The sequence below is a fragment of the Anolis sagrei genome, chromosome 4, assembly GCF_037176765.1.
Source record: "Anolis sagrei isolate rAnoSag1 chromosome 4, rAnoSag1.mat, whole genome shotgun sequence".
Classification (NCBI taxonomy): domain Eukaryota; kingdom Metazoa; phylum Chordata; class Lepidosauria; order Squamata; family Dactyloidae; genus Anolis; species Anolis sagrei.
This window is the reverse complement of record NC_090024.1, coordinates 163712829-163728166: the sequence shown is the minus strand read 5'-3', so window position 1 is coordinate 163728166 and position 15338 is coordinate 163712829.

Sequence of the window (15338 nt, the reverse complement as noted above, 5' to 3'; positions counted from 1 at the left end):
AACTGAAAGTTGTTTCTGGTATGAGAGAACTGGTTGTCTGTAAGAACATTACCCAGAGGATGCCCAGATGTTGTGATGTTTTACCATCCTTGTGGGAGGCTTCTCTCATGTCCCCGCATGGGGAGCTGGAGCTGACAGAGGGAGCTCAGCTCACTCTCCCCAGATTCAAACTGCTGGTCAGTCGTCTTGCCGGCACAAGGGTTTAACCCATTGCACCACTGGGGGCTACTTATCAGTTGAATTATGTGTTATAGGCATAGTCATTGTTAGTGCTTAAGATAGGCCCTCCAGTCTAATTAGCTTTTTAGTTTTGAATTTGAATGAATTTTGATTGAATTTTGAATTTTATTGTAACAGTCACAGACCAGGACTACAAAGCATTAAAAAGATGTGAACATCTTGCTGCAGACTCTGTATTCTTCCTGATTGTTAAGAAGACAAGCTCATAACAATCCCTGTTTGTAGTGATTTTTGTGATCTAAGGCTTTTCCAAAGGTGGTTTTAAAGGAAGCAGGAAGATGATCCCATAGTTTGAAGAACAAATTTTCTTGTTTGTTTTTGTTTTATTTATTTTTCTTAGATTCAGTAGGAAAGTGCAATTTTAATGATGCATTGAAGCACTAGGCTTCTTAAGAAAAAATTAAAAAGGAAGAGAAGAGGCAGGGTTGGTCTAGATGGCCCTTGTGGCCTCTTTCAACTTTAATTCTATGATTCTATGATAAGATGTTGAACCTTATCCAGGGATTGCTAGAATATAGTTTGGAAAAACAATTAAAGAAACTACAATAGTTAAGCAAACAAATACAGCAACAAATACTGAAATGTTCTGATTCATCTGCCCCATTTGGAATAGCCCTGGGTCACTTTAATAAAGCCAAGCTAATTTATTGCATTTATGTCTTTTGTCCTATTTCCTGGTGGGGGAAATGTAATGTATTACAAAAGTTAAGCATCTATATTTATGGTTTAAAGACAGTTCATTACATCTTTGTCATTCTGGCTTGAATAACTAAAATAAATTATTATTCATTCTGGTTCTGTTGTATATTAATCCAGATTTAAGCCATATTTACTAAATGATATTTATTTTCTAATATATTTTCTAAGAGTAGATTATAGCAGCCATGTATAATTGGAGAATAGCGATGGAAATAATATTTACCATTATTTGTTTTCTGGCTGAAATATGAGCAGATAATAAGAAGAAAAAGAATTGTTGTGTAGTTCACCCAGTAATATCACATACTGACGTATACAGGAAATTATACTGTGCAGAAATACATGTGGATTTTTCTGTAAGATCTGTGAGGTTTTCCACAACCCCTCCCCACTATTGTGAGATTGCCTTGTGCAGTTAGAAGATGGTAGTTGGTGCAAGATTGCTATTTTCTTTGGGAAAAAATATCTTACACAAAATATCAACTACATAGTTGCATAGTACAAGACTGCCATTTTCTGTGCAAGATTTATTATTGTACAAGTTTATTTTTGCTGTGCAAGGTTGCTGGATTTATTTATTTTTTTGCATAGAAAACAGCTAATAGAAAAACATGCTTGACTATATGGAAACTGTTTTTGTGTGCGTACAAAACTGAATAATTCTTATGGGGGAAATCTCACAAATATTTATGCCCAGAATAATTTCTGAAAGCACTTGAGAATGTCTGGATACTAGGAGAGTAGGGATTAGAAAATTGTGAGCATTATTTGTCCTAACTTGCAAGGATGAAATAGTTTAGGCTCATCTACAGTGACCACTTAGGTTAGTGTGTACTCAGATCAGCCCTGAAGTGGCTAAACACTGCCTTGGGCTAATCTAGTTTAACCCGGGGCAAAGTCATATTGAAATGGGTTTACCCCAGGTTTAAGGTAAGTTGTGGGAAAACTAAATCCTGGATTAGGTCTATAAAGACAGTTGGGGTGGTTCCTCATGGAAACTGGCTGCAACAGCTTTCATTGTCATCCTGCATTCCCTGGGCTCAGATGGCCCAGAGACATGAAATAGCAGTCCTATCTCATCCCCCCATGTCACAGCTGTTCCCAGCCACAGCATGCCACCTATCTTGTTATCGGCACTCTGACTCTCCCACCCCAACATCTCATCTAGTGTGGTGGCATTCTGACTGATCTCAGCCAGAGTGCTGAAGAGGTGATGTGTCAGAGCTGGGGACAGCCATGATCTGAGATATGGATCCCTATGGGAGTTTCCCAGTAGAGCTGAATTGTGTTTGGGACAGTTGCATAGTCAGGATTCTCCCGTATCTGAGGTAGTTGAGCCATGGGATACCTGGGACACCACGGCCCCTAGAAGCAACTGTAAGCATTGGAGGTAATGGGCTTAAGACCATTATGATAAGGAAGAAACAAGACTTTAATACTAGAGTGACTATGCAAGCCCCAATCTGGCATCCTGGACATGAGATTGGCCCCACATTTCCTGTCAATGTAGAATGCACCATGTCTGGTCAATCAAGGAGTTCCACTGTAGCACTGAAGTCTTGTTTCTTCCTTACTATAATAGTCTTAAACCCATTACCTCCAATGCTTACAGTTGCCTCTAGGGGCCTTGGTCTCCCAGGTAGCCCATGGTTTATTATATGATACATTTGGTGCCCATTAAAAACAATAACAACACTGAACAACTGTGTGCTTAGGTAGCTTATGGTCTGAATGGGGAACAACACCTTAACCCATAATGGTAGAAGTGTGGTAGTTCTCATCCTACTTACATGGTAGACTGGTGATATATGTAGTAGCAATAAATACACATGGCAAAAAGGAATGGGAGTAATCAAGACTTATAATGGCTCTGAAACTTACAAATACAGGAAAGATGTTGGTCTACTCACAATTTAGGTAAGAGCTATCAGTACAGTAAATTATTGCTAGTAGAACTGGGAACAGCTATGTAAATTCTAATAGTTCTATGAAAGTTCTTAATGTTTATACAAAAACGTGAAACATATATGACTCTCCAAGATCAAATGCAGCCCACATTGGCCATGAGTCACTGCATACTAACATTTCAATAATCACCCTCATTTTGTTATCTTTTTGGAACCATCAAGAAAACTGACCAAAGACTTAAAAATCTCAATACATGGATGTTTGGGTGTGCTTACATGGGTGAGTCAATCACCAGTTGTGCTTTGCAGTACAAATTTAAATATTCTTGATGGGCTATCTTCTTTCTGTACCAAGTTTGCAATTGGTGTGATTGGGAGAAACTAGCACTTGGATTTTATGAACGTCATACGTAACTGTGATGCTCTCACTGCCTTGCAAAAGTGGCTGAAACCAGAAAGGGAGGCGATTTGAGATTATGCTGAAGGCACGGCATGAGCCTATAAATTTAATGATTAAAGAAACTCATAATATAGAAAGTCTTTTTAGTGCTCTGTTATTCTTGATGTAGGTTCTGTTTTTTTCCTGATGGGAAAGAAGCATCTTTCCTGATTTGTTTCTTTAAAACTTCTATTTACTGGTGTTGGTGGGTGAATGGAATGCAGAAGTGTAGAGATAAGAGCTAGAGATAATAAGCTCTGTTTTAGTATTCCATATCTTGTTGCTTGCTTTAGACTTAGCTATGAAGCTTAAGTTAAATGCCATATCAGTATAAAAGATTAAGTGAACAGGCTTTCCTTAAAACAGAACCTGATTGTTATTTACTCACTCTTTCTATTGAGTGTCTTCCTAGTACTGGGATGACTTAAATTGCAGAACATCAACCAAAGCCAGTGTATGAAACTACACTGTGTCTTGGGATAAAACTTTGTCAATTCATATATTCATTTTAAATTAAAGAAAACAAAAGTATGCATGCCAAACGTCTATTAATGGTTCTAACATGAAAAGACCCATTGAATCAATGAGATTCTCATAAGTGTTGATACAACATTCACCTTTGGGATTCAATGGTACTACTAGGACTTGTCTACACTTAAGGCTTGTCTATATTTGCTAGAAACCAAATAAAACCCAGACACACCCTAAATGGCTGGCCGGTTGTCTTCATGATACTCAGAAACTTCCACTGAGTAACCCAAGGTGTTTGTTTGTTTTAAACTAAAGTTGTTGCTTAAAGTTTGGGGATATGCCACATTTTTCCGGAAACTTCATGGCATCTTATGGATTTGGGTCAGTCTGGACCAAATCTGATTTTGACCATGTTGCTGCTGCCACCACTCTAAGGGTGCTTCCAGGCAGGCCGCAAAAAGCAAGGCCTGTCGGCCTTTTACCTAAGGCATTCAAACAATGCTTCAGGTAAAAGCGAATTAATTTGGGGGAAAGCAAGTAAACCCTGCATAAACACAAATTAATTTGATAGCCCATTAGACCAGGCCTTCATGAAAGGCCTGGGTCTAATGGGGTATTGGGCCTGTGCGGACTGACTACCTAATAGTCTTAAGACTACCCAGGGGTCAGTCCCCACAGCCCTCTTGGTTTTTCGGATTCAATGAATCTGGAGGAGTGAGAGGGCACCCACCAGCGCCCCCCCCCCCAAACCAGCCTTAAAATTAAAGGAATCTTACCAGGCTACCACTACACTACTCTGGCAGGTCTCCTGGTGCATAAAAATAATGGTCCAGGAGGTTAGGGGCAGTGAGGAGGAAAATCATTCCTGGCCCCTGCCTCCTGATACATCATTTCTACATGCCTGGAGGCCAGCTGGAGCAGTGTAATGGCAGCCCAGTAAGTTTTCTTTAAGGCTGATTGGGGGTGGGGGCTTCTAAACACTCCACCAGAAAGGCCTGTTTTTCTTTGGGGTGGGTGTAGGGACAGAAAAGCATGCCAAAGTGGGTTTTAAAAACCTGAATTGACACTGTGAAGCCTAGAAACGCCCTTAGATGGCATAAGCTGGAAGAGGGAGGTGAGATGAACTGATGATGCAAGTGCCCCTGCCAATTTCAAAATGAAATGCCCACACAATCAGGAAGAATGAGGGGAGATTGACCCCCTCCTTTCTGCTGGTTGCATGGGTGGCCTGTTCTGATGTCAACAGAGGTTCCTTGAATGTCCAGGAGCTCAAATCGAGCTCAGTGGCCAGGTAAGAGCAGTAGCAACATAGTGGATATGAGATGTGGGCTGCTCCAGCATAGCAAATTCACTTCCCAGATTTGTCACAACACCTCCAATTTCAGCATGAATATTCTAGATAAGGAGCTGCTCCAGGCTACATTAGATATATAAGAACTCTCAAGGAAAGCATGGCTAGGTCAGACTAGTAGCTTATCTAGGTCAGCATCCAATTCAGAATTGGACAGAAGGATATTGCTGTCTCGACTGAAATTCCGGAAATCATCGAAGTGCAGCACATTGTTTCTTAATTTACTATTAGTGCAGTTTTATGGCCAAAGACGGGCCAGGCAGCAAATATCTTGGGCCAGCTTTGAATTCCAACACAGAGTTTCAAAACATTATCTGTGCAAGATTTATTTAGGGCAGGGGTTTTTAAACTTTTCCATCCACTGCCCCTTTTAGCTTAAGAAAAGTGGCCCTTGGTATATAGGTATAAAAATAGGTATAAAAACTAAACATTTGCTGATAACAAATCAGCATTTGCAAGGCTCGCTAAACAGGCTGATTTTCCTTTTTGTGCAATACAGCTGAAGCATTTTCTGTAGTGTTGGCTGTAAAGGTTGCACATTGTTGATAACAGATTACTGTAAATGGGTGGCATTCAGAAACCTTTTGATGTTGCCAAATGTTTCATTGAACTAAGATGACCCCATCTGGGGGTCAAGACCCACGGTTTGAGAAACAGTGATTTAGAGGAAGTTTCACTTGCTTTCTTCTTAGGTGGAGAATAATACTCTCTTAGCACCCCATGTTTGGGGTTGTTTATTCGTTCAGTCACTTCTGACTCTTTGTGACCTCATGGACCAGCCCACGCCAGAGCTCCCTGGCGCCGTAGCCACCCCCAGTTCCTTCAAGGTCAAGCCACATGTTTGGGGAGGTGGTGGTATTTGAACTTTGATCTCCTAGAATCCTGGTCCAACACTCAAAGCTCCCATAATAGTGGCAATATTTCTTCTACATCTGGGGACTGTGAATAGAGCTGTTACCAGGGGAAGTTAGCAGGATCAATAAGCTGATCTTTTACTACAGGAGGATCAGGCCTGGAAACTAAACAAATCAAATAAATGATGGCTGCAATATGATGAAGATCATATTGACATTTTGATTGTGCTATTTGTTGTTTGAAAACAGATAGGACACTCCAACACCTTTGGGGCATAATCAGCAAGCTGAGTAAACATAGCTACTAATGCAATGGAATGTGCAGAAATTACTGCTGCAGTTTTCTCTTGATCCCAAAACAATAACTGAATATCAAATATTTCCCTGGATGAAAAAAAATATTTTGAAATATTCTAACAAAAGCTGGAGGCAAAGAAAGGAGTAATTCGGCCCTTTTTTGGACAGACTAATGTACTTTGAGAAAGGCCTTAGCGAAAGGGGGAGAAAGTTAAATGTTTACTACTTTACATTGACTTCTCCTGCCTGTACCTTCCAACAGAATACTACTTTTCAAATCTTTTACTATAGCCAAACATTTATCTCTGTGACTCTCTACAAGTCTTAGAGGACACATGGTAACATTAGTTTCTAACTTCCCCTTGATTTTTTTTTCTTTTTACTCTCTGCCCTTTAGAAGATGTTCAGGCTGGTATTTACACTGTCATTTCTGTGCAGGGAAACATATTTCTGTCTGCTGTTATCCAGATCAAAAACAAACTGAAACACCAACAAAAATCTATGTAATCATATTGATTTGGTCTTGAATTATTCCAGCAATTCTAGTAAGATGCTAATTTTCAGGCTGGCAATAAAGCAATATAATTGAAATGCTGGCAGAGAGAGGGAGAGAGACTGCAGTGCATTTTTACTAAGCTGATAATTATCTTGCATTAAAATTTGAGGATTAAAATTGTTTCCATGGCATCTTATTGTGAACTGAAGATTGTAGAAGAGCCCTTTGAAATTTTAGAGATTGATAAAATATGTTAAGTGGGGATTGGCAACAATATCTTTTGGCTAAGAAAACTCTATGGAAAACTGTGCACGTAACATGAAGCAGCAGGAGAATAACCTCTTGGTGCTCCTACTCATGTAATATCAAAAGCTGAAGCCTTAGTCAATACGGACCACAGCAGCCAGATCTTTTCAGCATATGGGGGCTAATGGAGCTGAGTGACACTCTACCTGAGGTAGAGGCAGCGTGTGACAGCCTAATCAGGCAAGCTGTGGCTTCTCATTTTCTTTTTTCTCTGGCAGCCTCCTCCATCCCTTCCCAAAGCCCCTCCATGCACCTACTTGAGGCAAATGGGAACTCGCTTTTTCAGCAGAACTTTGTACGGTATGAATCTGTATTCCCTCCTGAGACATGATGGGAGTTGAGGTTTCTCTCTGTATGTGTTTCTCCCTTTCTTTCTCAAACAGTCAGAGGCCTGGTTGACTGCTTCCATTCTCCTCCCCTCTTGTAGCATGTGCTTGGGACTTCAATTCCCAGAACACCCTCTTGTGGGATTATTTTTAAAAAATGTTACCGTAAAACTTAAACATATTCCCAAAAATCAGTGAATTGGTGAAACATTCTGAACCTTGGCAGCCTTGCAGTTGTAGATGTGGCCTACAAGTGAGGCAGGTTTCATGCTGATAGGCCTAAAAATGACAGAGAAATAAGCCTGTAATTTTCCCCCATTTCCCCATGGGTGCCAATTAACTGAATCTTTCCAGCACAGAAACAGAAACCTCTCCAAAATTCAAGAAGTCCCCTAAAAGGGGTGTGTGTGTGTGAAAACCAGACTCTGAAAACTGCATGGCGGTTTCCCAGATTGCACACCCCTATTCTGCGATCCCTGTTAGTGTTGGGGACCACACCTATCCACGTGAATCCTCTCCCGTAATCCCAGGGTTTCCAGCAGTTGGCTGAAGGGTTGAGTTCACTGATCAACAGGTAGATTGATAAATGTCTGGCTCTGGCCCCATGCAGTTGCCAACCCTATCTATAGTTGTAACCCATAAAGATTGTGGTCTACATCTTCCAATCATATGATGTGGGTTGATATTCTAGTGCTAGTATTCTCTATTTCCTATACATGCATTTTGGGAATATATTGATGATTATTACCTGACACAGACTTCTAATCTTCATTATTCTTCTCATTTTCATTAATGGACCTACAGTATAGAAACAGAGTACTTTTTATTGCCTTTGATGAACTGTGAAAGACTGGGAAATTATATACTAAAGAGAATAATAGTGCTGTAGTGATATTAGTTCTTCAGTGTTGCAGATATCTTTAGCCTAGATGGAAAGCTAAGAGAGACTGAATCTTCCAGTGTCATACAATTACATTTCTGTGGTACCAGGCAAGACAAAATTGTCTTCTGGATCATGGACATAATACCGCTTCTTTATGCTGCATTATTCTGTTTGAGTTCACTCAAGCCATTTTTGTGAGTAGGAGCTGATAATTTATGCTCTCTATCACACCATAGCTACATTTGCACTTAAGTACTGTAATTTGCAGGTTTTTTCCTCTCTGTGTTAATGGCACCACTGCTGACTCCTGTACCTTGTGTCTCATAATTAGTTTATCTATCTTTTAAAAAGAAAACTGCAGCTGTAGTAATGTAACATCATAACTTGGTTGCATCCACATCATATCCACTAATGGATCATTTACAGAAGAAAGCGCTATTAATTGTTGCAAGAAAGAGAGTCAAAGATTATTTCCAGTTTTAATAAACAACAGTTTTTTAATGACCTTTCAATGCAATGGAAAGCAACAATGTCATGTGAAAAGGCTGAGACAAAAGTGGGACTAATGCATTACCACAATGCTATAATACCTTGACGTGATAACACTCCAAGTCCTGGATAGCTTTTCCCGTACCCATCTGGTTGTTAATTATTTTTAATGGCACCACTAATTCAGCTCTCTCTTTACAATAATGTAATGTTCTTTCTGTTGCATTGACTTGTCACTGAACATAGAATCATAGAATCAAAGAGTTGGAAGAGACCTCATGGGCCATCCAGTCCAACCCCCTGCCAAGAAGCAGGGATATTGCATTCAAATCACCCCTGACAGATGGCCATCCAGCCTCTGTTTAAAAGCTTCCAAAGAAGGAACATTGGACATTCTGGGTTTTCTAGTCTTCAGTCTCCATGTCTGAGTCAAAGGTAATAACCAGTACTTTGTCTGGAATCTGGAAAGGGACTGGGAGCTAGTGAAACAGATGATGGAATCACATGGGCCAAAACTCTAGCTCTGGCCAATACCCAAGCATGCTATGAGCTTTTGAGGGATATAGTCCATTTTTTTCTGTATACTCTAAATTTTCCACATTTATAAACTTTTCCTCTTAGCTTAAAGAATTAGAAGTCTCCTTAAAATCTTAAACTAAAGGCAAGATTTTCAACATTCTGAATCTTAATATCTTATGCTATATGTTAATTTTTTGCTCTATTAATTTTTGATGCCAATAGTCCCCTGGGTGAAAGCTGAGCCTTAATTTTTTATTCTTCCCCCATAAGCAATATGAAATGTGAGTATGCAGAAAGTGGTACAAAAGTGGAAAGTGTTAACAACAACAAAAAACACACAAAATATTATTGTAATCAGTATCCTTGTCTGATCAATACTAATTTGATTGCTTCACAAACATCCAGAATGTTATCTGAACCAGTAGTTGTGTTGCCCCTGAGGTGGAACACCACATGGCACCTATCCCCTTCCTTCAGGGCATATGGTATACGAAACTCACTAAATTATTTTTGTATATTAATCAAAAATCCCATAAGTACCTCTTCCCATCCTTGCAGCAATATATTTTTGAATAAAGCATGGACAATGGCCTGTCTCTCTTAACACCCAAAATATGCCACTTGGGTGAATAATCCCCTCCATATAGGACAGAACTGGCTAAGCCTTTTGCTCTCAAAAAGTGTTATGTAACTTTTGGAAGCAGTGAATACATTTAAAACAAAACATGGGGCTGCAACATATATTTTATCACACTGCTTTTGCTCTACAGTAAAACCATCATGTTTATGCACACTTAATTATATCAGATATAGTTTAGCCCTAGTGTACACAAGAAGCCTACAAGAAAATAATTGTGTACAGCATACAGTGAACATGAAAAATCAATATATAAATGTTTATTTTAGAAACTGTTCGATAGTCTGTTAGAACACACCTTTACTATCAACATTAATGCCTCTGATGAAATTTTAACAACTCTTGTTTAAATTATGTGCCTTTGGCAGATTCCCATTTCATATTAAAATGTTTGTGTGATCTTGTACACTTTTCACAAATTAGTTTCGTAGTGTTCAGCAGGTGGTCAGCTGAAAACAAGAAGTATTATGAAATTCATGGGCAATCTGTTTTGCTAGTTAAATCAATCAAGTATATGATAATTTTTGAGCATGAGGTCAAGTTAACAGTTGCATCTGAAGGGGTTTTTTTCAGGCAGGGTTTATTATCAGGGAAAGAAAGGTAACATTGGTAATGCCAGAGCTAGGAAGGAAGGCAGGAAGGAAGAAAGGGAGGGAGGGAGGAAGGGGAAGAGAAGGGGGGGAGGAGGAGAAGGAGGAGAGAGGAGGCGGTGGCTTTTAGTTTTTCTGGAATCTCACAAAATACTCACCAAATTCACATGTTCAAAGATAAGAACTGACTAAAAATACAATTTGAATAAGAACTGTCAGACATTCTAATGCTGTTTTCAAGAAGCACCCCAAAACAACCAGATTTTCCCAAATTCCCCAAATATCCTAGAAGTTATTTCAGGTACTTAGAAGTCACCAGTAGTCATATGACCCACGGTTGTGAGGAATTGAAAGTGGCCCTCAATTATCTAAACATCGCCCCAATTTATATTAACGTAAGTAATGACCACTTACCATTTTTCCATTCTACTTTCAGGGAGGAAAAAAATGTCTCATATAAAGAGGCAACTTGGGAATATTCAACATGTTGAAATCAATTGTACAAATGATAGGAAAATAAGGGTGAATCTACACCATAGAATAAATGTAGTTTGATACCACTTTAATTTCCATGGCTCAGTGTTAGGGAAACATGAGAGCTGTAGTTTTAAAAGATGACCAGCCTTCTCTTTTAACGAGTGCCGGCACCTCAACAAACAAGTAATCATAAGATTTCACAGCACTGAGTTTTGGAAGTTAAAATGGTGTCAAACAGCATTAAAAGAGAAATAAGCTGAAGAAGATAGTTCATTAAGTGTCATGACTATTATTATTATTATTACTGATTAAACCATATTTGAATTCTCTTTCTTGCCGCATATGTCTTTTCAAAACTCTTTGTTTATAGTTATGATTTCCCTAGTTCTCCACTTAGCACAAAGAGAAAAGTGTATTCTGCGGCTAGCCACAGCAGTGGCAATTGAAAGGAAATGAGAGGAACAGCACTTATGTGCTCTGTTGCTTATAGGCTCAATGGAGTAGAAGATTGTTGGAAAAGTGCTTATTCATTCCCTTGACTTCTATAGAAGTGATAAAGAGTAGCCTAATGCTCTGAAGATAGCTTTCCACAATCTCTGCTTAATTTCTTTTGCCTTTTGAATAGAGGCATGGGACACATTAAATAGATTTATTTTCTTAATAACTGAAGTCTGCACTACAGCTGAGCACAGAGACCTTTACTCCCTCTTGCTAGCAAGCTGAATAGCACAACTAATAAGGACCTCATGAGAAGCAATTCTATAGGTGAAGGACAAAAGATTTTCAATTTCGCAGGGGAGCTTGATAGAAGATGAAACAGTAAAAGCAATCCAGCAAGGACTACATTCCAACTGAGCATCTTTATAATGGACTTTATAGGAAACTTATCTAATGTTACCAATGTTGACATTGGCTAATGACTTAAATGAATCACAGATTTGACTAGTATCATCTGCTTTACTGGGTCTAAATACCCCAAAGCTACCAGATCCTGTCTAATCTGGCAATTTAAGCCATGGCAGCCATAGTTAGTACTTGAATAACAGATTTTCAAAAAATACCAAATGCTGTAGACTATATCGTGTTCCCTTGTAACTTCGCGCTTCGCTTTTCGCAGATTCACTGTTTTGCAGGTTTTTGGCTCCTAGTTTATGAATAGTTGCCATTGCCCAGAGCAGTGTTCTAATCCCACCTCCTGGCAACGATGGAGTGTGAAAGGGGGTTTCACTTTCCCTCTTGGGAGAGAAGCAGCCATGCAAGAGAGATTGCAAAGCAAAGCAGAGATAGCTAGCAAAAAAAAAAAGAAGTGTGCAGTGTCTTTAAATCTCTCCTTGCTTCTGCCTCACCCTCAGAATGCGATATACATATACAGCGTCCCTACTTTGTGGATTTTCACTTTTCGCAGGTGGTCCTGGAATGTAATACCTGCGATAAGTGAGGGAACATTGTAATTGGCAAAACCACTGCTTAGTATTCCTTGCCTAAGAAAACCCTGAAAAAATAGGGGGCATTGGCCTTAAATGCAAATTCCTCTGGCTGACTGCTTGAGGCAATGTGACCAGTAGTGTTTTAAGGCTCCCTCATTTAAGAGTAGGAACAGAACAAACATGGCTCTCCAGATATTATTGGACTAACACTCCCCATTATCCTCACCATGATTTTGCATTTTTTTTTTACTATACAGATATGTTTGGGGAAGCTGGACAGTGAACAAGCTGATGGAAAGAGAATAAACTCATTTGAAATGTGGAGCAGAGATGTAGAGAATACCAAACATACGAACAAAAAGTCAAGAATAATTCAAACCTGAGCAATTTCTAGAAGCCATAATGACTGAACTGCAAATATAAAACTATGCCCTTAGTTTGTCGAAGCTTCTTGTTGGTTGTCAAAAGTTGAAACCAACGTGATGACACATAAAAACAGTAATAGCAAAAATAGTAATGGTTCATTCAGAATTATAATGAAATGTGTGTTGTGTTTAATCTCCTTTAGTGGGAAAGAAAATCAATTTCAAAGCTTCTAGATGACATGGAAGTAGTGCTCAAACTCTGTTCTTTCCAGACTAGAAATATATGCCATTATACAGTATGACAAATGGCTAATCTCAGAGCCATAACAGACGGAATGCTACTGCAAAACATATACAGCTTCCAATATCTTCCCTAAGTCATTTGTACAGTTCCTTGTCATAACAATGAAGCTTCATGTTATCCATATTGGGAAGCACTCATGGAGAATGCAGTGGTGCACTGCTTTTTAAAACAAGTCCCTGACCCAAAAGGAAGAGCAATGCTTTAAAAATTACTTTTTAAAGCAGTTACAGTTATAGTTCTGAAGCCTCCAAAGTTTTTTTAAAAAAATACTTTTCTTTTCTTGTTCCCCAAATTGATTAGTTTCTTTCGGTCCCTTTTTTAAACAAAGGAAAAGACTAATACTGCAAGCTGATGTCTGGTGATGCACATGATTTTTCCTGCCTTAGCACATAAAACAGAGCACAAGAGAGCACCCAAAGCATGGACTATTACTTCTCTGCTATTCAGTGCATCCACAATCCTCTAAGTATTAAGAAAGTAGACTGGTACAATTATGCTACAAAAGGAATTAATCTATCCCCTTATGATAGAACAGCTGTGCAATTATATACTTGGTATTGGACAGGAAGTAATTACCATTAGCTTGTTATTTATAACCCATTGATTATTTGCTTCTAATCTCACAGTACAAATCTTTGTATTTCTATTTTACACATATTTATCTGATTAGGAATATAGTATAATAACAGGCAGCAGGAATTAACACATTATGCCACTACATGTTCCTGCCAACTGCCTTCTAACAGATGTCCTAATTTTTAAATATCTTTAACAATGCCAGATACAATTATAGATAACTAACAGATCTCACAGATGAATGGATGATCATCCAGATTCTTTTGTACTGCACTTCTCATTCTGCTCAGCTGGCTAGAGGCCAGGCTTTTCCACATCTACCCTGAATACTTTACAGTAAATTTCTAAAAAGCTTTAGCTATTTAATACATACACTCCCATTCATATGCCTTATTTGCTTGTGTTTGTTGTGCCTGTGAGTTATAAAAAATAACAGATTCTTCTATAGTCCAGTTTTTAAAAATGGAACCGCTCTTGGCTTTCACTTACTGTGGCCACCAAGTAGAAAGCTTGTGACAATAGAGAGGCCAGGTACTCTTTTTAATGTATGCTAAATAAGCATGTGCAAAAAATTGGAAGAGTTGGAAATCGTAAGAAAATCAGAAGTTTTGTAAGTTAGAAGCTGTATCAGAAATATTTCTGTGGCCCACACCAAATATTTTAGAATTGAAACTTACCCCATAGTTTTTGTTTTAGTTTTGTAAATCTCAGAAAGCTCCAAAAGTCAGTCTCATATTCAATGCAAGTCAAGGAAGCAAAGCCAAAGGCTGCCTTAGTGCCTTGTCATTCTTCTGTGACATTAATGCAGTCCTCTCGGCATTAGCGCGGGCAAAAGGTGTAGTAGTGCATTTTGGGAACAGCACAGAACTCTGGGAAATGTAGTTTGGAAAAAGTCTTATGCCAGAGAATTCAAAAGACCCTGCCCTAAACTACATTTCCCAGATTGCATCAGCATCAGAAAGCACCAATCATGATAGCAGAGAGAAATTTGTCCCTTCCTAAAAGTTTGAGAATTCACCAAAAATCTGTGAATGAGTGAAATGTTCTGAAATTTGGTGGTAAAAGTGGTAAAAGTTTCACTCCAATAGCTTTAGAAATGAGGGAGATAGGAGCCCCTGAAATTTCCCCAATTATAGTAATTTAATTATGTGCATATGCAATTACTGTAATGAAATAGTAATGAAATTTCATTAGTTTCGTTATTGTAACAAAATTTTCACTTAAGTATACTTTGGAAACACTTTAGAAACCCCTCTTTATCTCAGTCCCGAAGGGGACTCAGAGCAGTTTCCATGCGATGAAGTTCTATGTGTTGAGCTGCACTTGTGACCCATAAAAAAGTTCCAAATGAAATTTCTGAAGGCTTGTTCTTTGCATCTAGTATGTTCCGGTTGGTAAACGAACTGTAGTAGGGATTATTAGGGCATGTAGAAGTCTGACTGTAGGACTATAGACTGGTGAAACAGAGCATTGTGCTAGTGAAGAAAGGTGCAATATTGAAGGTGTTCAATGTGATATGTATCCATGATTTACACTGAAATGATTATAGTGCCACAGAGGCTTGGTATAATAACATCCTACATGTGTTTGTCCACTACTCCTTTCCCAAGTCCTTTCCTTTTGTTTCTAGCTTTTGGTGTCCTAAATGAGACAGCCATGGCTCCCACTGGAAGTGCTAGAAATGG